Below are 25,550 nucleotides of genomic sequence, written 5' to 3'. Positions count from 1 at the left end.
CCAGGCCGCGCACCCCTGGACGGGGAAGGCTGAGTCGCGCGGCCTGGAGGGTCCCGGGAGGGGCTCCGGCGGCGACGCGAGGCCCGGGGAGCGGTGTCGGGGGACAGCCGCTCTGGAGGCCGCGCCCGCCGGGGCCTCCGTTCTCTCACCTCGGCCTGCCCCGGCGCTCGTTGAAGCAGGCCGGCCACCTGCGCCTCCAGCCAGCCAGGAGGCTGCCCTGCTGCTGCCGCCCGCAGTCTGTCCAGGGCCTGGTCCACTCCCGACATCCCGGTAAGTTGTGGGACTGCTCAGGAGCTGGGACAACAGGAACAAAGGGCGGGCTCCCCCCAGACCCTGCCTTAAATACCCCCTAGCTCCCCCTCCCCTTTAACCCTTCCCCTTCCCTCACTAACTTCCAACCCCCCGTCATGTTGGCCTCCGCCCACTCCTCCTCCAGGGGGTTAGGAGGCTCACTCCGGCCATTTCTATATAGTGTTTTTTCCGTTACCATTGTTTTCGCTATTACCAAAAGTTTTCATCTTTGTTGTAAGTGGTAAAGTTTATTCTTGTTGAGACCATAAAGTTGGCACAGGAACACTGGCATAGGGAGTTGGCAATGCGCTTCTGGGAATTTAGACATGCAAATAGCCTCTTTGGAGAGGAAGACGATAGTGCCACCTATTGAACATATGCAAATTGTCTCTTCAGTGAGAAAGAAGACTTCAACTCTAGTGACACCTGTTGGAAGTAGCAATCCTAAAAGTCAATATTGACCATTTAACAAGCCTTGCTGCATGAGTCAACCCAAAATCTCTATTTGCAGACATGTGGTTTGGAGTGTTTGCTGCTCCTCAGTACAAAGCAAGAGAGCTAATTTGACTATACTGTATGAGAGGCCACTGACAATTAGAGACAGCAATCCTAAAAGTAGGTATCAACACTTTAGGGCACTGCCACATGACCTAGGAAAAGAGCCAAACCAGAAACTCCATTTGCAGATACTTATTTCAAGGTATTTGTCCCTCATCAGTGCAAAACAAGCAAATTGATTTGTCTAGGTGAGTGGCTTCTGAGTCTAAGGGTTAAAGTCTCTCGTTTACCAGTTCTCCTTTGCACTGATGAGGGGCAAACCCTGGGAAACATTTGTCTGCAAATTGAGTTTCTGGTTCATCTTTTTATTATAAGTCATATGACCAAGCTCCTTAAAGGGTCAATATTGACTTTTAGGATTTCTACTTACAGTACGTGACGCTAGAGTCCAAGTCCTCTTCCTCTCTGAAGGAGTTGTTTGCATGCCCTTGTTCTTTACACTTTAGTTTTCTGATTGTTTTTACAGTTTTGCAAAAAAATGATGACTGTACAAGGCTAAGTATAAAGGCAGGGTGGGCATCTGCCTAGGGTGCTACCTCTTGCCTACCCGAGAGGGGTGCACTTTGGTTCCTTGCTGAATGCCTCCGGCCAACTGGCCCCTTCCTCCGGCCGCAAGCATTCAGCACTGTGACAGCTGGGGTGAGGGCACAGAGGGGAGCAGTGTGAGCTACCGCAAAAACAATTGATTTGTTGCCACTGTAATCAGCTCCCTGCTTTGTTGGGATCTCCAGCAAGACACAGGCCACTTACCGGCTGCACCTTGCTGGAGAAATCGCACGCATAGAATGTCAGAAGGCACCATGAAATGACGCCATTACATTATCAAGTGCCCATTGCTGCACAGAGAAATGGTGGATGGGGAGTCAGGATTATATGAGAATAAGGTTTTTTTTTTTCAAATTCTTATATAATTTGCACACAGGGCCTTAACTACAACCGGGGCAGCCGGGGCACTGCCCCGGGGCCCCAACCACCCAAGGGGCCCCAAACTGATGGTAAAAAATTGTATTTTAATACTTTAATTTCTCATAAAATACCCAGCTCCTATATTATTCGAGTTTAAAGTTAATAAAAATAACGAAAAGATCCATGAAAGTGCAAGCGTAAATGTTTTTTGACGAGGAAACGCTATTTCGCTTAGTAACAGGAGCTCTATGGCAGACAGTAGACTGTTAGCTGATCGTGTGGTGTCTCGCCAGGTGGTGACTCAGCCAATAGTTCAGGCAGCGGCCGCGACGCGACGTGCACTGACACTTAGGTCTTGTTTACCCCAACTGCTGAATTGCTCATTGGCCATTGCTCATCGGTCAGCGGCCAGTGTCGGATCGTCAGAGCAGTCTGTGTCGCATATAGTAGTTGTAGTGCGTGTGTAGGTAGATAGTATTTAGTATTACCATATTTTCCGGCATATAAGACGACTGGGCGTATAAGACGACCCCCAACTTTTCCAGTTAAAATATAGAGTTTGGAATATACTCGCCGTATAAGACTACCCCTCTTCTATGGTATGATTCCTATTGTGAACCCCACACAGCCTTTCATTCAGTATAATGACCCCTACATCTCTTCACACTGTATTATGGCCCCCACACAGCCTTAAAGGGACACTGTCACCAGGATTTTGCCATCCCATCTGATAGCAGTGTGGGGTCAAAGTCACATCCCTGGCTAACAACCCGCCCACAGACTCTTTATTGTGAGACACGAGTTCCCCAATCCGCAGCGCCCCAAAAAATGCAAAGGAAAAAGCCAGACGAAACAACGCAACCTCATAACCATCCACGCATACCGATCCCAAAACCAGACCCAATTGCTCGAGCATATTAAACGACACCCCCTCCCCGAAAGCGGTGAAAACCTTTCGCCGCCTGTCTTACCAAAAACGTTTTTGTCAAATCCCTGTACCCGCGCAACCGAAAACCGAAAGACAATCCGGCCAACAAACGTGTCACCTTTGCCCGAGACCAACCTTCGTTTGCGCCCTGCCCCAACCATGACAACAACAGACCCTCTTGCTCAAGCCTGGCCCCACTAGTGGAGCCAGCCATAAGGACCTCTTCCCACGCACACCACACATTCCGGTAGGCCTCCCAGGTTTTTGGTGCCAACGACGATACGATCAGTGACTCCGTGGCTCGTAAGCCACCCTCCACAATTCCTCCGGACAAATCAGACCCTCGAACTCTGCCTCCGGGGCCAAGGAACGAAAACGATCCCACTGTAAGCGAGAGAGAGAGTCAGCTATCTCGTTCTTCACTCCAGGCACATGTGTCGCCGTCACATGCGCATTCAAAGACAAACATGCTAGCACCAACTTCTGCAAAACTCTGACCACTGGAGGGGACGATGCAGTAAGACCATTAATCGCGCTTACAACCCCCATGTTGTCGCAATTGAAACGAACGTGCCGATTACGAAACTCCTGACCCCACAAATGAACAGCCACCAAAATCGGAAAAATCTCCAACAACGTGACATTACGCACCAACCCCGCCGAAACCCAAGCAGCAGGCCACTTAGCGGCGCACCATTGCCCTCCAAAATAGGCACCAAAACCGAATCCGCCTGCCGCATCTGTAAACAAATCCAAAGCATCGTTGCAGACCACATCAGCCATTACCAACGAACGATCGTTGTACTTCTCCAAAAAGGACTCCCAAACCACCAAATTGGCCCTGAGATCCGCCGACAATCTCACAAAATGATGAGGAGCCCGAACCCCCGAAGTAGCGCTAGCCAGCCTACGTGAAAAAACTTGACCCATCGGCATCACCCGACAAGCGAAGTTAAGCTTTCCCAACAGCGACTGAAGGTCCCGCAACGATATTTTCCGCAACCGACGTGCACGAACCACCTCAGACCTCAAATCATCAAGCTTGTCCTCCGGCAACCGAAATTCCCATTCAACAGTATCGATGACAATCCCCAGAAAACGCAAACACGTACTGGGGCCCTCAGTTTTTCCGGGCGCCAGCGGAACCCAGAACCGATCTGCCACCCACTCAATCGCTTTCAAAATCCTGAGACAAAGTGAAGAATCCGCTGGGCCAATGCACAAGAAATCGTCCAAATAATGAACTATCGAATCACAACCAGAGACGTCGCACACGACCCACTCAAGAAAAGAACTAAAAGCCTCAAAATACGCACAAGACAAAGAGGTAAACACCTATCTACAAAAAATTTGTCTTCCCAGAAACAGCCCAACAACCTCACGCTGTCTGGGTGAACCGGAAGCAAACGAAAAGCAGATTCAACATCAGTCGTAGCCATAAGGGCCCCGTGACCACACTTCCGGACCCAACTCGCCGCTTCATCAAATGAAGAGTATACCACGGAACAAATCTCCAGATCAATACCGTCGTTAACCGACCTCCCCCGTGGGTAAGACAAATACTGAATGAGCCGAAACCTATTGGGCTCCTTCTTCGGAACCACCCCCAACGGGGAAACGACCAAATTCGGAAAAGGAGGAGACACGAAAGGGCCCGCCATGCGCCCCAATGAAACTTCTTTTTGGATCTTTTCCGAAACAACTGACCGATGCTCCAAAGCAGAGCGCAAATTTTTCAAAACAAACGGGATTTCAAACGGAGGATCCGGAATCCGAAAACCCTCCTCAAAACCAGAATACAACAGCCCCGCTCCTAGCCTATCAGGGTATCTATTTAGATAGGGGACCATCCTTTCCAGATTCACTGGAGTCTCCCCCTTGCGAATTACCCCCACCGGATTTGGACTTCCCTTTCTTGAAACACTTTGATGCCCCATGTGAAGTACCGTTGCCGTTTGAGCAGAGGTGTTTATATTTACAGTTGGCCCCAAACTTACACTGGCCGTCATTAAACTGCCAGCACACCCCCGCCTTGTGCGTTCCCGACTGCCCTTGACCCCCACCACCCGTAGAGCCGGCAGTGCTGCTATTCTGGCTGGTGCTTCCAGCCCCCCCAAGAAAGGAACTCCCAGACTTATTTTGCGCTATCACACGCATCCACAAGCCAATGTATTTTTGGTCCCAGCGGATAGCCGGACGCACAGCTTTCCTCTGACGAAACTGCTCATCATACCGCAGCCACGCCTGACCACCATATACTCTATAAGCCTCCCCGATAGCATCCAAATAACAAAATAACGCGGAGAAATTATCGGGGGCCTGTTCCCCAATAACGATCGCCAAAATGGCAAAAGCCTGCTGCCAATTTACAAATGTCTGAGGAATCAAGCGCCACCTCCGCTTTTCTTCCTCTTCCTTTTTGCTATCCTCTTTCTTACTTTTGTCCAAATTAAACTTCTCAAGAGGCAATAGCGAAAATATTTCCACATATTCATCCTTCCAAATCCGCTCTTTCACCTCCTTTTTCAAATGGGCCCCCAACGAACCCTCAAAACACACATACACCTCGCCATGCACCCGATCATCCAGATGCACACGACACTCCTTTTCCTTCTCGGTTTGCACCGACACTGACACCGGCGTACTGACACAAGGGCCCGATGCAGCCGCGCCCCGACCCGCCAACCCGCCACCCTGTGGCCCAACCCACGCTGCTACCGGCGACGACCCCACAAAACCCTGCTCCAAACGTAAAAGCAAGCTACGCACATCCGCCAACATATCACATACTCCCCCAGCCGACCCTGAACTGCTAAAACCAGCCTCAACCCCACCGCCCCCGGACTATGCTAAGGGGCCCCCTACCACCACAGACGAAGACAAAAGCGGGTGACAAACAGGGGACATAGACGCATACTCACCGGGCTGCGAGGGGGCTGTGTACCCTCCAGCCGGAAATCCTGGATCCCCAGATGATGACGCCTCGTGGACCTCGCGCCTCCCGGCGGCGAACTCACCACCAGGTTGTTGAGGCCGGAACACCGCTGCAGACTGAGCCGGGGAGGGAGGTCTGAACCACCCGATGGAACTGGGCTGCGACCCCCGCACAAATGAAGGCTCCTGCCTCCCCCCGCCGAGAGTCGATTTGTCCAAGCCATCGCGAGGCACCCGGTCGCTCAGGGCCCCCCACGGCAACTGGGAGCCCGACAGTGTCCTCCGCTCCAATCTTCTGGCAGCTGGCACCGACTCCGCCGGGCTGCCTTTCGGTCCCGCTGCAGCCATAGGGCTGTGGCACATTCTCGGGGGGTCAGAGGCAAGCGCCGCTGCAGGGGCACCGCAGCAGCGCCCCCCCGTTCCAGCAAGTTCCCCCCCACCGCCGGGGACGTGACCCGGCTCGGCCCTGCCGACTGGCAGGCCGCCACTCTGCCCGCGGCCGAAGCGCCCACCGAGGCAGGCCGCGCGGCTCGTCCACCACCGCCGCGACCCCCCGAAGGACCTGGTGCCACCGGAAGTCGGGCGCGCACTGGCCCCGCCCCCTTCCTGCCCCGGGGCGAAGGTCCGGACGCCGCCGCAGGGCCTCGCCGCGTGACTGGATTCCTCCCAGGCCGCGCACCCCCGGACGGGGAAGGCTGAGTCGCGCGGCCTGGAGGGTCCCGGGAGGGGCTCCGGCGGCGACGCGAGGCCCGGGGAGCGGTGTCGGGGGACAGCCGCTCTGGAGGCCGCGCCCGCCGGGGCCTCCGTTCTCTCACCTCGGCCTGCCCCGGCGCTCGTTGAAGCAGGCCGGCCACCTGCGCCTCCAGCCAGCCAGGAGGCTGCCCTGCTGCTGCCGCCCGCAGTCTGTCCAGGGCCTGGTCCACTCCCGACATCCCGGTAAGTTGTGGGACTGCTCAGGAGCTGGGACAACAGGAACAAAGGGCGGGCTCCCCCCAGACCCTGCCTTAAATACCCCCTAGCTCCCCCTCCCCTTTAACCCTTCCCCTTCCCTCACTAACTTCCAACCCCCCGTCATGTTGGCCTCCGCCCACTCCTCCTCCAGGGGGTTAGGAGGCTCACTCCGGCCATTTCTATATAGTGTTTTTTCCGTTACCATTGTTTTCGCTATTACCAAAAGTTTTCATCTTTGTTGTAAGTGGTAAAGTTTATTCTTGTTGAGACCATAAAGTTGGCACAGGAACACTGGCATAGGGAGTTGGCAATGCGCTTCTGGGAATTTAGACATGCAAATAGCCTCTTTGGAGAGGAAGACGATAGTGCCACCTATTGAACATATGCAAATTGTCTCTTCAGTGAGAAAGAAGACTTCAACTCTAGTGACACCTGTTGGAAGTAGCAATCCTAAAAGTCAATATTGACCATTTAACAAGCCTTGCTGCATGAGTCAACCCAAAATCTCTATTTGCAGACATGTGGTTTGGAGTGTTTGCTGCTCCTCAGTACAAAGCAAGAGAGCTAATTTGACTATATGAGAGGCCACTGACAATTAGAGACAGCAATCCTAAAAGTAAGTATCAACACTTTAGGGCACTGCCACATGACCTAGGAAAAGAGCCAAACCAGAAACTCCATTTGCAGATACTTATTTCAAGGTATTTGTCCCTCATCAGTGCAAAACAAGCAAATTGATTTGTCTAGGTGAGTGGCTTCTGAGTCTAAGGGTTAAAGTCTCTCGTTTACCAGTTCTCCTTTGCACTGATGAGGGGCAAACCCCGGGAAACATTTGTCTGCAAATTGAGTTTCTGGTTCATCTTTTTATTATAAGTCATATGACCAAGCTCCTTAAAGGGTCAATATTGACTTTTAGGATTTCTACTTACAGTACGTGATGCTAGAGTCCAAGTCCTCTTCCTCTCTGAAGGAGTTGTTTGCATGCCCTTGTTCTTTACACTTTAGTTTTCTGATTGTTTTTACAGTTTTGCAAAAAAATGATGACTGTACAAGGCTAAGTATAAAGGCAGGGTGGGCATCTGCCTAGGGTGCTACCTCTTGCCTACCCGAGAGGGGTGCACTTTGGTTCCTTGCTGAATGCCTCCGGCCAACTGGCCCCTTCCTCCGGCCGCAAGCATTCAGCACTGTGACGGCTGGGGTGAGGGCACAGAGGGGAGCAGTGTGAGCTACCGCAAAAACAATTGATTTGTTGCCACTGTAATCAGCTCCCTGCTTTGTTGGGATCTCCAGCAAGACACAGGCCACTTACCGGCTGCACCTTGCTGGAGAAATCGCACGCATAGAATGTCAGAAGGCACCATGAAATGACGCCATTACATTATCAAGTGCCCATTGCTGCACAGAGAAATGGTGGATGGGGAGTCAGGATTATATGAGAATAAGGTTTTTTTTTTTCAAATTCTTATATAATTTGCACACAGGGCCTTAACTACAACCGGGGCAGCCGGGGCACTGCCCCGGGGCCCCAACCACCCAAGGGGCCCCAAACTGATGGTAAAAAATTGTATTTTAATACTTTAATTTCTCATAAAATACCCAGCTCCTATATTATTCGAGTTTAAAGTTAATAAAAATAACGAAAAGATCCATGAAAGTGCAAGCGTAAATGTTTTTTGACGAGGAAACGCTATTTCGCTTAGTAACAGGAGCTCTATGGCAGACAGTAGACTGTTAGCTGATCGTGTGGTGTCTCGCCAGGTGGTGACTCAGCCAATAGTTCAGGCAGCGGCCGCGACGCGACGTGCACTGACACTTAGGTCTTGTTTACCCCAACTGCTGAATTGCTCATTGGCCATTGCTCATCGGTCAGCGGCCAGTGTCGGATCGTCAGAGCAGTCTGTGTCGCATATAGTAGTTGTAGTGCGTGTGTAGGTAGATAGTATTTAGTATTACCATATTTTCCGGCATATAAGACGACTGGGCGTATAAGACGACCCCCAACTTTTCCAGTTAAAATATAGAGTTTGGAATATACTCGCCGTATAAGACTACCCCTCTTCTATGGTATGATTCCTATTGTGAACCCCACACAGCCTTTCATTCAGTATAATGACCCCTACATCTCTTCACACTGTATTATGGCCCCCACACAGCCTTAAAGGGACACTGTCACCAGGATTTTGCCATCCCATCTGATAGCAGTGTGGGGAAGGTGACTTGATGGACAGGCTTGACTGAAAGTAGGAGGGGACGGTTTGTGCACTATAGACGGAGATTGGCCATGACAGAAGAGTAACAGCTGGAAAAGATAGAAAAGGGAGTGCAGTACCTAGAATTGACCACAAGATGGCAGGGGGGAGTGTAGTACAGGACTTGACATCAGCTTAGGGCTTAGGAAACTGCTTAGTAATGGGGGGCGGGGAGATAGGAACCCAGGAGGGAAATTCCCTGTGAGAGAGGGGATAAATAGGACAGGACAGGGTTCCAGGTGAGGTTAGTCCCGGGAGGAGCTCAGGTGGAGAGACTCACTACAGAAGACTGATGACGGTGGAGAGCTCAACCACGGGACTGACAGGAGATGACAGTCAGGGGGTGGCTCTGACGCGACATACCGCAGGACAGACAAGGTCCCGGGGGTACCGATTGGATGACGTCCTCGGGCAGGTGAAGCGCTGGCGGTAGATTGGTCTAGGACAGCCCCAGCGAAAGATCCGCGAGGAACGTCACCATTACTGAAGGAAAGGTGAAGGTACCCGGACCTGGATACGGAGAGCTGTTAAGGTTCTGCGGTGTGTGGCTACGGTCGTCAGGAGGATGGCCAATAAACTCGGACCTGTTACAATTGGAATCTGCCTCCGTCTTGTCTTTGCATCGTATGGTCGCGGTAAGCAGTGGACCACCCCGCAATCCTGGCCCCTACCATAGCAGCATAATGTAGAGATAGAGACCCGGATTCCAGCGATGTGTCACTTACTTAGCTGCTTGCTGTAATTTTAATATAATTACTGTTTTCCCTGCTTCATATTTAGCAGTAAATGAATGTGCTGGACTATTTGATTAGTCCTACAATGTTAATCTCAAACTGATTGAACAGTGATTTTATGAAAACTACACTGAGCAGCCCAGTAAGTGACACTGGTGACAGTGTGCCTTTAAATCGCCCTCCATAAAGTATAAAGGCTTCCTCATAGTCCTTCCAGTATTATCATGCCCCCCACAGATCCCTCCCAGTATTATAATGGCTTCCACATAGTATAATTGGCTCCGTATATTATAGTGCATCATCCATAGTCACCCATTATAATGCACCATCATAGTGCTCCATATAGTATACTGCACCCCCATAGTCCTCCATATACTATAAACATGGAGAGGGGTGATGTGCTAGCATCGTGTGGAGGGGGGTGGAATATGGGGATTGGGATGTGCCAGCACCATGAGGGGGTAGGTGACATGGAGAGGGGTTTGTGCCTGTGTCAAGATGGGCGGTTGGGGGAGTACAGGGGGCAAACTTTCTTGTCAGACAATGTCACCCGGAGGACAGGAGACTCTCATTTCAATAATTTCCAGGAGCTCTGCCAGCTGTCAATGAAAGGAAACCTGCACTAGCCTGGAGAGTCTCATAGCACAAGATTTGTAGCAATATGTTAGTCTGGAGATCACAGAGAGTTGGCGAGGCAGGCACAGTGCACACTGTAACAATCTCTCAGCATTGAGAGGAGACAGTCTCAGCAGACACAAATATCTCTGTGAGAAACTGTGAGAAGCCCTGCCCCTCTCCAGTCTGCAGGTCTATACTGCTGCGAGGGGGAGGGGAGGAGGTCAGGAGGAAGTCTCCATAATCACACATTCCTCACGGCTCCGGGTCATGCAGTATCTATCTTCTCAGTGAGTCATCTGCTTCTTGTTTTCAATAATCAGAGCTGTGTACAACCCCCCACTCAGTCTCTCCTCACAACCAGGAGGGAGCAATAGTGACTGCTGTACCTGTGGTTGGGGGTTGTAATATTTGATGTCTGGCACCTGCTGGGGGAGGCAGAAATGTCAGCTCCAGTCTCTCTCCACTTGGAAAGAGCGGCTGGACACAGTGCACATATCCTGGGCAGCCGCACTGTGCTGTCTCTTTGCCAGTAGGTTGCACCCTGCACCTGGCATATAAGACGACCCCTGACTTCTGTGAAGATTTTCAGGGGTTAAAAAGTAGTCTTATATGACGGAAAAGGAAAATACGGTACTGTGATTGTGTGTGTTAATAAAACTGTTTATTATTAAACGAATTCGGCACCAGCCAAGTGGAAATAAAAAAAGACAGACTGCGAAAAGAAGAAACTTGGAGGCTGAAAAAAGTTCGAAGAATTTAGCATCATGGCTGGATGCTGAAAACCACTCGACAGGGAATGATATTGAAATCTCACAAAAATTAAATTCAGATACGTCAGAACAAGACAACCTTAGTATTGATAATGATTTCAAAAACCAAAAATTTATAGGCAAAAAAGATATAACAGACCAAACCAATGATACACCAAATTTTTTGGAAGATGAAGATTCTGCCTACTACAACGCCTTTCCTACTGTGATTGAAAATCAAGATAAGAAACGTAGGCTGATAGCGTCTTGACCAATACAGCCTGACCGATAATTTCCCAAGGATATCAATCAACAAAGTCGATCTTTTTCAAGTAACTTATTTTATCAACACAAAGTCAGGGTTGAAGCTTAAAAGAAGTTGGTTATGTTACTCAACAAAATTAGATTGTGCTTACTGCTTGCCATGTTGGCTATTCCCTCAGTCACAGTCGGAAGCACTTGAATACAGAAATCGTGTATTACTGTTTTCAACAACCGGAGTTCGAGACTGGAAGCATATTTCAGAACATATTTCAGTTCATGAAGCATCCAAAAGCCATACACATGCTTGTGTAGTTTATGAGCAATGGCGGAAACGTGGTACTTTAGAAGACGTTTTCGACAAATATGTGGAGAGTGAAAGAATCTTTTGTTGTAAAGTTTTTGAAAGAATCCTGAATGTGACATTAACACTTGCAACATGTAATCTTGCGTTTCGTGGATCTATTGAAAAGTTAGAATATAGTAACAAAGGAAACTTTCTCTCGATAGCTGAGCTTTTGTCAAAATATGACCCAGTACTACAAGAATTGCTTCAGCGTCCGCAAGGGACTGTGAAATACCTCAGTCCTAAAATTCAGAATGAGCTTATTAATCTATTAGCCTTACAAATCAAAGATGAAATTGTAGTTGAGCTTCAAAATTCCTTGTTTTTTTCACTGATCCTAGATACCACCCAGGACGTAGCTAAAATTGATCAGATGAGTGAAGTTTACCGGTATGTCAAAATAGTTAATGATGAAGAGGGGAAACCTATTGACATCAAAATATGTGAAACTTTTGTATCCTTTAGAGAGATAAAAGATCAGTCTGCGCAAGGTCTTGCAGAAGAAATAATAACTTCATTGAAAGAGAAAAACTTGGATTTGACCAAATGTCGGGGACAAGGCTATGATGGTGCTGCAGTCATGAGTGGGATATACAATGGAGTGCAGCAGCGTATTAAAGAAAAAGCCCCACACGCATACTTTGTGCACTGCGCTGCTCATAACTTTAATTTAGTGTTGAAGGATGCTGTGGAAGAGAACTGAGTGGTGAGCCAGTTTTTTGAAACAATTCAAAGTGTATATTGCTTTTTTTGGTAATAGTATTGTTCGCTGGCAAGATTTGAAATCAATGTACTGCATCGAGGCTCTGCCCGATTTACTGAATTCGAAATCGAAAGTAACACTGAAACTCTTAATCCAACTCGTTGGTCTGGCAGACATGATGCAGTGTATGCACTGAAACACAGGTTTTGTGACGTGATGAAAAGTCTTAGGCCGGAGTCACACTGGCGAGGAATACGGGAGAGTGAGAGGCGCAAAAAGCACGCATTAGACACGGACAAATGATTTTCTATGGGGTCACTCGCACCAGGCGTATATTTCTCATCCGTATCCTACGCTCCGTGCCAATCGCAGCATGCTGCGATTGTCAGCGTACTATGCCCGTAGTACACCAATGCAAGTCAATGGGTGCGCAAAAAATACGGATTACACACGGAACACACGTGTGACCTGCGAGCAATACACAGGTCTTTTGGCTGGTGACAGGAAATGGGCCAATCCATCATCAGGAAGCCTAGACATGCAAATGAGCTAAAAAACCGCTCCAGCCATCCAGGAAGTCAGCCTCCACGGAGTACAGCAGCAGCATGGCGTCCACATATATTAATGTTGAGATGCTCATTGTGCTGGTGCAGGAGCATCCCGAAATATGGGACCCACGCGATGCAAACTATGCTAACCGCACAAGAAAGGAGGCGTCATGGAGGCGCATCTGTCGCCAGATGTACCATGACTTTGGTGACAGACCACGTGATGAGCAGCATAAAATTCGTAAGTGCAACCATAAAAACATCATTAACCTTAGCGCGCGCTATAAAATAAATCTAGAATCAGCACCCCCCTTCCTGTGCATGTACTTTTATTAGCCTCATGAGGCCGTTACATTTGGATGTGACACGTGGCTTCACACAGCCATAATTAGGGGTTAGGCCACAAGCTCCTCATCCTCCTAGCCAATAAAATTAGTTTAAGTGGAGCTAATGAGACCCTGTGTATCGGCCCAATTACATATGCCACCATGGGTAGAACGCACACCCCAGAAGGCCCCATGCCTAGACTACTGTTCGAAAATGTGACCTCTCAAATATGTGATTTTGACAATCTTTCCTGTCACATTGCAGTGGAAGATGTGATGAAACGGTGGAGAAGCATCCGGGACCAGTTCCGCCGGGAACGCCAGCAGCGGTCCAGGAGTGGGGATGCTGGACATGTGAAACGAAAATATATCTACTATGACCGGCTGAACTTCCTCGCCCCAATTCTGGATCTGAGACCGTAAGTACATACCTCACACCACATGACACAAATACATTACACAAATACTTTACAGGGACAAAAATATTGATGTATTTTTGCCTCTGTTCTATTTCATAACAGAACTCAATCCAACCTTACGGATCGAGGAACGGCCTCAGAGGCAGAGCCCATTATAGATCCTGTAGGGGATGAGGTGGCTGGCCCATCTTCTCCCCCTACAAGAAGGATGGCTGAAGATGAGGCATCACAAGACCACACAATGGCTGGCCTACACACCACACCACCAGGACGGTCTGCTGCTGCCACCTCACCCATCCTGGAAGAGCCGGGCAACTTGAGCAGCAGCCCAACTGCCCAAATCAGGTCCTCCCCACAGGCTGCTCTAGCATCACGGCGAACAAGAAGAAGGCGCCAGGTCACTATTCAAGAGAGCAGGACCAGTGTGGACACAGGGGTGCTGAATTATTTGTCCAGAGTAACTACAGATGATGGTGAGGTGGCCTATACACGTAGCCTCACCCTTTATCTCCGTGCCCTTACCCGTGAGGTCAGGCTCCGTATTAGGGGATGTATTCAGATCCTGCTTGATGCAAGCACCCCCCCAATACCCCATATGAGGTTTTTGAATTTCTGGAGAGGTGGCAGCTCTCACCACGAAATTTAATGCGCATGAGACCATCCACACAGATGCTTGCTCAAGCAGAGGTCTGAACAGCCCCTAATACGTGGGCCAACACCTCAAGCCCTTCCTCCCCCTACCCATCCTTCTATTCCGCAGCCCCAAATGTCTTCCTCAAGCTAACCCCACCAATATGGCCACTTGTACCCACCCAGTGTTGGAGGCTGGTCCCAACCTGGTTGGGGACGATCTGGCTATCTTGGTGGGTATGAGCCACGGGCCTACCAGAGCCAACAAGAAGGCCCTCACCATCATCATTACTCTGACCAGTATCCCCAACAGGCCCAGGAGGCTGGACAATTACAGCATCATGGGCAACAGTATGGCCCCACACAGGGCGATGTTGGCCACAATGTCCAGCAGCACCCACAGGCTGTTCATCCATGTTCCCCTTCCCCAACATATGAGGATTTATGATTCTGATGGTTGGAGATGTCCAGTGAGATGTAACTGGTGCTCCTAATCTAAAACAAAAAACAGGTGTTCTCCTTCATCAACATTTAGAACATAATTTAACACTCACATTTTTAAACAATGTTTTCCAAACATATGAAACAATCCATCATGACAGGCAACGCTACCTCACGCCTTTCACACAGATATTACATGTGTGTAGAAAAGAGAATATTTAAATGCGCTATACTGTAAAATGAAAGGATGAAAATACACTACTCACTTGCTAATGCCTAGGAAATGCGTGCTCGCCTTAGTTAAGTAGTCACCTTTTTTGTTAGCAATCTCTAGTAAAAAAATTTGAGGCGATCAGCATTCAGAATATCACGCTCTCTCTATGTCTTAACAAGTGAGTTTTGTATTTTCATCCTTTCCAGTATAGCATGCTTAAATATTGTCTGTTCTACAGACAAGTAATATCTGTGTGAAAGATGTGAGGTAGCCTTGCCTGTCATGGTGGAATCTTTCTATGATTGGATAACATTATGAGGAAATGTGAGTGTTATCTTGTTGCCTTTATTTTGGTGATGGAGCTCACCTTTTGTTGCCAAATCTAGGTTAATCTAGGCATGCAGCAATGTTGTTATTGCCTAATGTTTGTTGCTGTTTTGTTATGTAATGTTAATTTTACACCAAGTTAAAGAAGGCACAAAGGGTCATTTTGGCCATTGCCAAATTTGTGTTATGGCAATATTATGTTTGCCTTTAAGCAAACCAAGAAAAAAAAGGCAAAACTAAAAATTTGTCTACTCTAGTTAACGTCTCTGTGTGATTTTTCACAATCCCTCACAACATACTAACAGACACCAACCAATGCAATGAAACACTCATAGAATAATAAAGGCTTGAGTAATATATATTTAGACACACTTAAAGAAACAAATTATAACATAGACACAGCATGCTCTTGCCAAGAAGTTGCCCCCTCAGGTGAGATAAAGTAATTCGTGAAAATATAACACACTTTGAGGCCAGAGAGCGGTCTACGTTGAGGGTTGATAGGTGGTCTCACCCTGCGCACATTGTACGGCCTACGCACAACACCATCAGAGGAGGAACAATCATGTATCCTGGTGAAGTTATGCAGAACAACACAGGCTTTCACAACTTCATTCACATTTTGCTCACTCAACTGAATGGCAGACTGGAGTACCCGCAATTTGGCACAAAGAATCCCAAAGGAACACTCCACCAGTCGCCTAGCACGTGATAGGCACAAGTTAAAAATTCTGTGCCTGTGGTTAAGGTTGCGCCGGGGATATGGCCTCATGACATTGCGTGATAACTGAAAGGCCTCATCTGCCACAAGGACATAAGGGACTGATTGTTCAGGGGAGCCTGGTAGCTGGCGTGGTGGTAGTAGATCCAACTGGTTGGTGCGTAGCCGCCGAGCCATTATGGAAGTATTGAAGACTTTAGAGTCTCTGGTCCTTCCATAGGCCCCAATGTCAACAATTATAAACTTGTATTGAGGGTCTACCAGAGCCAACAATACAACAGAAAAGTATTGTTTATAATTGAAGAATTGGGAGCCTGAGTTCAGCGGCTTATGCACCCTGATATGTTTGCCATCCAGGGCCCCAATACAATTTGGAAACTGGCAGTCCTCCTCAAAGTCCCTTGATATCCTTAACCAGTCTTCCATCCTGGGCTCGGGCATGACCACTTGATGGAGTCTTGTCCAGATTTGTGCACATGTAGACCTCACTATGCCTGAAATGGTTGACTTTCCAATGAGAAACTCATGGTGGAGGGCGGCATAAGACAGGCCAGTGGACAGGAAGCTGTAGAACAACAGAAATAGTACAGTTTAGAATGGCTAAAGTAAAAAAAAATCAGTTACATGCCGACCAAACTTGGTAGGAAATGAGAGGGAACAACACACACATATTTGGTGGCACAATGACTAAGTGATATGCAGGACATATTAGATGTAACATTCTGGTGTGTCAGGTGAAGCATATTTTGAGTAAGATGAGGGCATTAAACTTTGTCCAAGAAGGCCAAAAAACATAATTTAACACACACATTATGAACATAGAGAATGTGGTTGTGTAGTACATACCGTATTGTGAGTAGAAGTCGCTCCTCTGCAGATATGGCTTTGCGCATCCTTGTGTCCTGAAAGGTGATCCCAGGGCGCACTGTCTCCAAGAGTCGATCAAATGTGGAAATGCTCATACGACAGTACTGGTAAAATTTCTCCGGATGCTCCCGCAGAGAAGAATAGAGGCGGTGAAAATAACCTCTTGTGAGTCGTTGCCTCAAAAGTGGATGGACCCACATGCGTCTCCTCCTCCGCGGATCCACTATCACAGGATATGGTTGCCCAAAGCGCCGTGACAAAAGCCAGGTAAAGAGAACCTGCTCAGTTGTATTGAATCGCAGACCCTCTGCCATGCTGCACAAAGAACACCAACACACCTCGTGAAAGCAAGGTGACAAATGTACAGAATGTAGGCAGCCACCTGTTTCTGAGTGTCTAAATAGGGTGCAGGCTAATGATTTAAATCGTTTGCAGGCCTCAAAACCGTTAAATGTCCATTTTGCAAGGCTGCGAGAAAATCTTGCCATACGGATTGCATATGGATGCCACACGGATTACATACGGATGCACACATGCGCAAAATACGCGACCTCACCTTGCTTACGGATGACCTACGGAGCACTATTTAGGGGTCATTCATCCGTATTACGCATGTAAACTACGGAGCGTATTTTGCGCAGGTTAGTGTGACTCCGGCCTAACTCGCATAACTTTGACTTCCAAAAAAGCAAGGAAAGAAATGAAGCACAGCAGCTAAAGAACAAACTTGAAAGTTTTGATTTTGTATTACTTTTGGTTGTGCAGTGTGAAGTCTTAGAGACTCTCAACCTCGTATCGAAATCCTTACAATCTGAAACCATGGACCTCTTGTCTGCATATGAGTTATTGGGTAATGCATTGTTAAAGATAACCGAAATGCGTGAAAGGTTCGAAGCTCTTGTTTCTAAAGCATCAGATGTGTGTAGTTGATGGGGAATAAAAAATGAATTTCACCAGAACAGAGTAAGGAAAGTGAAGAAACACTTTGATGAGTTGTGTGAAGGCGAGAGATTAGCAGACCTAAAAACTTGTTTCCGAGTTACTGTGTTCTATCCAATGGTAGACACACTTTGTACTCAACTTCATCGCCGCTTTGAAGGGATGAAAGCTGTTATTGACTCTTATGAAGTAATACAACCTGATTTTTTGGCCAGTGCAAGTGAAAGTGATATTCACAAAAAAGCTGTTGATTTTGTTAACAAGTTTGCAGATGATGTAACTCCAGCCTTTCCTTCACAGTTATTTTCAGTAAAAAATTTGTTTCAAAAGCAACTGGAAAAAATGAAAAGTGTTAAGAAATTTGCTGATTTCCTAATAGTTGAGCATTCTTCACTTTCATCAAGCTATCCAGACGTTTGCACAGCGTGCATCATGTATTTGACTGTTCCTGTGACTGTGTCTAAGGCTGAACGATCCTTCTCTAAGCTTAAACTCATAAAAAACTACTTGAGAAGTACTCTGGCTCAAGAAAGAATCAGCAGCGTAGCTTTACTTTCAATTGAGAATGATCGAGCTCAACAGATCAACTTTGACAAAGTAATTGATGAATTCGCTTCTCTGAAAGTTAGGAAATGTTTAAGTAGCTGTTTAAAACTGAACAAATTGGTAATGTTTAAGTAATGTTATGTTTAAGTGAACAAAGTTTAAATATATACTGTTTAAAACTACTTAATCTATAATAATAAATGCGCTAAGCAGCTTCCGGGTTGTAACAACTTCCATCCAGTTGTAACTGGTGACGTCAGAGCACACCTCTTGCCATGTTAACCCTCAACACACCACTCCTCCTCAACACACACCTCCTCAACACACACTCCTCTCACCTTTCACCATCTCCACTCACGTCCACTCACTTTCAATCCACATGCGACCCTTTCTCTCACTCCTTCTCTCATACTCACACCGTCATTGCCGCTGCTCCACGATCCCCGACATCTTCTTCCGCCGGCGCCATCCTGGATCCAGACGTTGTCCACGCCAGCGACATGTTCTTGCGGCGACGCCATCTTGAGTATCGCGGGATTTCACGATACTCACGATGGCGTCACCGCAAGAACATGTCGCTGGCATGGATGACGTCTGGATCCAGGATGGCGCCGGCGGAAGAAGATGTCGGGGATCGTGAGTGGAGATGGTGAAAGGTGAGAGGAGTGTGTGTTGAGGAGGTGTGTGTGTTGAGGGTTAACATGGCAAGAGGTGTGTCACTATCCTCCCCATGCAATAGCATCGGGCCTTAATCTAGTATTTAATAAACATATACAGTTATTTGAAAATTGTATATTTGGAATTATTATACACCTTATTAATTTTCCAAACATATTCACTGAATATTTAACTTCTAAAACTTGCATCATAAACAAAATCTATTAAAGGTCTTGCAGAAAGTGGTGAAGCCTGTGTGTTGTATACAACAATGCGTAGCAGGCTTCACCATGTTCCACACACCCTCTAGTATTTGAAATGTTGAGGGGCCCCACTATGAAGTTTTGCCCCGGGGCCATGAAGTTTATAGTTACGGCACTGTTTGCACATGCTATACGAGGGACCATGTGATGAATGAAGTGCAGTATCGGGGGGGCTATGAGATGAGGAGCTATGCAGAGGGTCAAGAAATGAAGAGCTGTGCAGGGGGGACTATGAGATGAGGAGCTATGCAGAGGGTCATGACATGAGGGGCTGTGCAGGGGAATATGAGATGAAAAGCTGTATGGGGGTCAGGAGATGAAGGGCTGTGCAGGTGGGGCAAAAGATGAGGGGCTGTGCAGGGGGCCTGTGCAGGAGGGGACATGAAATAAGGGGCTGTGCAGGGGGGCAGGAGATGAGGGGCTGTGCAGGGGGGCCATGAAATGAGGGGCTTTACAGGGGGTGATGAGATGAGGGTCTGTGTAAAATGGCTGAAAATGGGGGCTGTACAGAGGATATCAAAGTATATGAGGAACTGCACTAACCATACTATACATGGAGCTGTGGCTCACATTATACTGGGGGCCGTGCTGACCATACTAGATAAGGGGATGTGATGAATATAATTATATGTGGGGTGCTTTTGGGGTGATAATACTGAAAGGGGTGCCATGGAAGCCATCATACTATACATAGGGGACTGTTTTGGACACCATACTATATATGGGGGGCTGAGGTGGACATCATACTATATATGGAGGCATGTGGTGAACATCATACTATAAGTGAGGGGACTGTGATGACTATACTATATATGGGGGGCCGTGGTGGATATCATACTATATATAGGGGGCTGTGGTGACCTTACTAAATACTGGGGGGTTGTTGTGGATATCATACCGTATGTGCAGCTGTTGTGACCATCATACTATGTAGGTAGACAGTGTGAGGAGTGGTTATAGTTTCAAGAGGGTAGTGTGGTAGGCAATATGAGGGCATATTGTGAAGAGGGGAAACAGAATGGATATGGAGAGGGGACAGCGTGAAATGGGGGCATAATATGGAGAGAGGTCAGATTGGCTGGGGGACTGTGTGGAGAAATAGAGAATATAATGGAAAATTAGAGAGTGGATACCCATAGCTGATAATGGCAGACAGTGTGGAGACCATGTACCATAGAAGGCTTATTTAGGGAACAGTATGGACTCATATTTTTATGCAGTGGACATTTTAATAATACTTGTATTTTTAAGGGCACTGTGTTGGGATGTACTGCAAAAGACCAGAGAAGAAGGAGGTCTGCAGAGAACAGCTATGGAGTATGGATGTGAAAAGTCATCATACTATCTAGAAAATATGGAGATGAAAAGAAAGATGCAGTTGCAAAGAAGATGTTATCTATACATACGGTATACGGATGTAAATAATTATTTGTGATACTGACAGTGTCTCATCAGTACTGTGCTTCCTGTATGGTCCACAGCCTGATGATGGCTGGTAACAATAACTTCCAGTATCTCCTTACCATTGTAGGTTCAAGCGATACAATTGTTTATGGGCTGACTTGACATTAAAGTTGATCATTGTACTAAACGTGGTACTTGTATTCAAGCACTTGTATTTCTAGTGATGTATTAATGTACTTTTGTTTCTGATGATGCATTCATGTACTGATAATGGTTTTGGTGACTTATTAATTCACTTATGGTGGTTCTGGTGATGTAGTCATGTACTGATGATGGGTCTGTTGATGTATTCATGAAGTTCTAGTGATGCATTCATAAACTAAAGGTGGTTTTGGTGACAGTACATGACAATACACTACGAGAACTACATCAGTTTTGTGCAAGTTGTATTTGTTCCATGAAGGACGCAAAACTCATCAAATATATCCCTTAATCTATAATGTTTATTTTTCTTTATTATAGCTGCCAAATACTTGTCACCTTATGTAATGTACTGTAAGATATGTATGTTAAGTAAAGTATGATGTTTCTAGAACATTCTAGAAATCTCCCATTTCACTCTGATGAGAAAATCAGCTTGTCACATAGCTGCAGCAATTCCCCCCTTCCCCCCTGTTTGCTGCTCTCTGCCTGGATCTGTAATAGGACACTTCCTGCTACAAGCATTTGGCCTCTCTCCACAGAAAAGAATGTTAATTAGTTAAGGGAAAGGATTTCTTTGTTCTGGCAATGAAGCTGGATGCATGTATATGGGAAGTATTGAAACAAGTCATATTGCAAAAATCATACATCACAGAGATATAATAATTACATTTCTGTGGAGGGCACGAAGCCAGCTTGTCTAACCTCTAATTTTCATGGCTCTGATCCCTCCAGAAACTGAGATATGGATTGCTCCCAAATGGAGTGTCCTAATTATGGCATGCTTGATGTTGTTTTATTGTATTCGATAAACTACAAACAATGATACCCTTGGTGAGTTTATACGAGCCTCCCTCATTAAGATATGGATATTATAAGTTTTTAGTAAAATTTCAACTTGGAGAGTAGGGGGGTTGTGTCATGAACTCATTTTCTGCTCCAACAGTTGAGAGTTCCCCTTCCGTTCTCCCTCTGGTGGTGACAGGAGGTAGTGCGGTTGGTTTAAGTGGTAGTGATCTGCCACCTGATGAGGAAGATAACGACTGGATCTCTGGAGTATCAGACTGGATATAAGACAGCTTTATACGAGTTTATACGAGCCTCCCTCGTTAAGATATGGATATTGTAAGTTTTTAGTAAAATTTCAACTTGGAGAGTAGGGGGGTTGGACCTCACCAGACCGCCCCTTTCGTGAGGTCACAGACTCTGGGCTATAAGGTACCCCTCCCGTACAGTGCTTCAGTTTGAGCTGCAGATGCCCTGCTAGAAAGATCTGCCGATGTCTTGGGATGTCTGGTTGCGGCCCATCCCCCAGCCACATGGGTTGCCTAATACCAACTAAGCACATGTAAGTGTACTTTCTGCTTTCATCCCTGTTATTTTTATATATTTGCATTGTACATATTTAATGTCTCAATTTATAACAATTTTTATCTGTGTAATCACTGCCCACATTTTGGGAATAAATGATAAAATTTATCAGTCTGCCTTCATGCTCTAAGAAACGAACTATGCGCCTTTGTTAGATAATCGCTACTAGTTTGGGGGTTTGCCACAGACCCTCTTAATTAACTCTTTGAATAAGTGAAGTGTGGCTGGTGGCAGCGTGGTGTGTTCGGTTGGTTAGGCTAGTTGGCAGTCCGGAAGGGTCTTATAATGCTGGATGAGTTGGCCGCGGCCGGAGCATTGATAATTCTCTTACTGCAGTAGTCTAATTGCCCGGTCACAACAAGCAGCCCATCCGGCGACTAATTATCCTAGGTGCAGTTCCCTGACTGACCTGAGGGTAAAGGGGGGCGCCGGAGAGCTGCGAGTTCCAAAATGGAACTGAGAAGGTGGGATATTCATAAATCCCCGCAGTTCTTGGAAGGTTGTTAGCAGTGGTGGGGCATCCAAAATAACCCCCCTGCGGTAAATTGTTAGAGCGAGATTAGCTTGCTGTATATTTTTGTCACATGGTACCAGTGGCGGGATAACTAAGATAAGCCCCCACTGTGCCTGTGATAGCCGTGTGCCGACACTGCGTCACATCCCTCCGTCCGCTGACATACTGGTGCCAGTGGTGGGATCGTGACAATTTGGGGGCAGCGGCGTGCTTTCGTGACACCTTAATTGAAACTAAACAGCCCGAAGCAGTGAGCCCAGCAGCGTCCAGAGTCCTAAACCCCGGCCAGAGAATTTTCCCATAATGGAAAAGGACGGGGACTTGGACACATTTCTGCGGGCCTTTGAGAAAACCTGCAGACAGTACCAGCTGCCTAGAGCACAATGGGCCAGGTACATGACCTCAGGGCTGAAAGGCAAAGCTCTGGAGGCATTCGCTTCTCTTCCGCCAGAAGACGATGATGACTATGACGCCATAAAGCAGGCTCTGATCGCCAAATACCGGCTGACACATGAGGTATACCGAAGGAAGTTCCGGAACCTCCAACGTGGCCCACACGATAGCTATAGCGATGTGGTGCAAGGACTCAGGACCCACTTTGACCAGTGGATCCAAGGACTGTCTGTTGATTCCTTTGAGCTGCTACGGGACCTGATGATCAAAGACCAGTTCCTGCATCTCTGCCCAGCTGAGGTCCGACAGTTCATCCTGGACCGCGAACCAATGAATGCGGACAAAGCGGCGCAGATCGCCGACAACTATGAGTCCAACAGGAAGCCAGAGACGCGGAGGCCAGTCACCACCACCTGGAGAGGGGGTAAGCCTGCAACCAATCCCAGTGCCCCAGCTATCCGACCCTCCGGAGGCCCTGTCCCTGTCGCCAAAACCAGGCCTACTACTGACAGTCGCCAGTGTTACAACTGCAATCGGACTGGTCACATTAGTTACACCTGTCCGGAAAAGCCGAAGACCCCCCAGCCAAGGCCTCTGGGCCCAACGCCTCTGTTCTGTTGGTGGGAGGTGTGGTTGGGAGGATTGACGACAACGTTCAACCCGTCCAGGTGGGGGCCCGTCTTGCTACAGGCCTCAAGGACACCAGGACTGAACGAACCCTCATCCATCCTGGACTGGCGGCCCCTGAAGAGTTTGTTGAGGGGAAAACCCTGACTGTCACCGGGATCGGGGGTACCCGCTGTCCCTTGCCAGTGGCCCGGGTATTCCTTGATTGGGGCCCTGGGAGCGGGTTGAGGGAAGTGGGAGTGTCTGAAAACCTGCCCACTGATGTTTTATTGGGGACTGACTTGGGGAGGATGGTTGCATACTACGTGCCTGACACCCCTTCCCAGTCTGATAATAAGGATAACGTTAACCCTGGTGATGATGATGATGATAACGGGAATCTGAATGTGTTACCTGCTAATGACTTGATGAGTAATGATGCAACTAACAACCATTTTTTCCCCAGGAATGATGCTCATGGTGATGTAACTGTACCAAAGAAATCTGATAACCATTCTTTTCCTAGGAATGATGATAAAGATGATGATGTATCTGTGCCGACTGGACCTGTTAACCATTTCTTTGAAATGGTAGATGTGTCCACAGGTACCGAAGGGCTCAGCCACGTCACTCTGCGGAGTGAGATGGCTGAGGAACCCCTGGCAGGAGCAAGCAACGGTGCTCAAGGAAATGGGGAGGTGCATGGGAACCATGAGGAAAGTAATGCCATGCAACTGACCAGTGCCACCGAGGAAGGTAACTGGCCCATAAGTAGCACTGCTCCTGAAGTGTTGGGGGTGGATGGGGAGGTAGAGCCCATAGCAGCACCGACTGGTGGGTCTGTAGAAATCCCAAGGGAGACAGCATACATAGCAGCTGTCACACGCAGTCAGAGTGCCCAGATCGCCAATAGCGCCCTGTCTTCTGGACCCTCTTCTGCTACAGGAGAGACTGAACCAGAGGTGAACCCAGAGCAGGTTCCAGTGGGTCCCAGTAAGGAAGGAACCCTGACATCACTTCTGGCAGCCTCCAGCAAGGAGTTCCAGGCTGCTCTGCACTCAGATGCGAGCCTGGAGAAATTGAGACACCTCGCCGAGATGCCTACCTCCGAGCCTGATAAGGAGAGGGTGTTCTGGGAACGAGGAAGGTTGTACCGGGAGACAGTACCCAGAGATTCTCAAAAGGAGTGGTTGAGGGAAAGACAGCTGGTAGTCCCCCTGCAGTTCAGAACTGAGTTGTTGCGGATTGCCCATGAGATTCCACTCGATGGACACTTGGGGATCAGCAAAACAAAGGCACGGCTGTCTCAACACTTCTATTGGCCCAAGATGGGGACAGATGTAACACAATACTGCCGCTCCTGTGGCACCTGTCAAAAAGTGGGTAAGGCGGGGCCTGCTCTTAATGCTCGCCTTATTCCTTTGCCGGTGATAGAGGAGCCTTTCCAGAGAATCGCGGTGGACATTGTAGTTCTGCTGGCCGTCCCCAGCAGCTCCGGAAAGCAATATATTCTCACCGTGGTAGACTACGCTACCCGGTACCCAGAGGCAGTAGCTCTGTCTTCAACCGGGGCAGATAAGGTGGCTGATGCACTGGTGACCATCTTTTCAAGGGTAGGATTTCCCAGGGAGATGCTTACCGATCAAGGGACCCAATTCATGTCTCGCTGTTATGAATGGGTCACCGAGGAGAAAAACACACGCTAAGTCTCAGAAAACCAGAGAGGTTGGTAACTATGCAGATTGCAGATCCCCTGATCTTAACACACAACTAGCAGCAGTCGTGGAGCGTGCCTACGATGGTCCTGGATGTCTCGTCACAACCGGAGAACTAAATAAGCCTAAAGTAAGAAAAGGGAAAACTAACTCCCCCAGAGAAGACCCCAAAGGAAAGACAGCCCCCCACATGTATTGACGGTGAAGCAAGATGAAAACA

At 47.8% G+C, this 25,550-nt stretch overlaps 1 pseudogene; it reads right to left on the bottom strand.

Annotated features, from left to right (window-relative positions):
* Nucleotides 1-18,215: 18,215 nt before the first annotated feature.
* The window catches only part of LOC141088590 (uncharacterized), a 31,802-nt pseudogene continuing 24,467 nt past the window's right edge, over nt 18,216-25,550 (bottom strand).

The sequence above is a fragment of the Dendrobates tinctorius genome, unplaced genomic scaffold (assembly GCF_039654945.1).
Source record: "Dendrobates tinctorius isolate UK_male_01 unplaced genomic scaffold, ASM3965494v1 ptg000039l, whole genome shotgun sequence".
In the NCBI taxonomy this organism is placed as follows: domain Eukaryota; kingdom Metazoa; phylum Chordata; class Amphibia; order Anura; family Dendrobatidae; genus Dendrobates; species Dendrobates tinctorius.
This window is presented reverse-complemented; position numbering and strand designations above follow the sequence as displayed.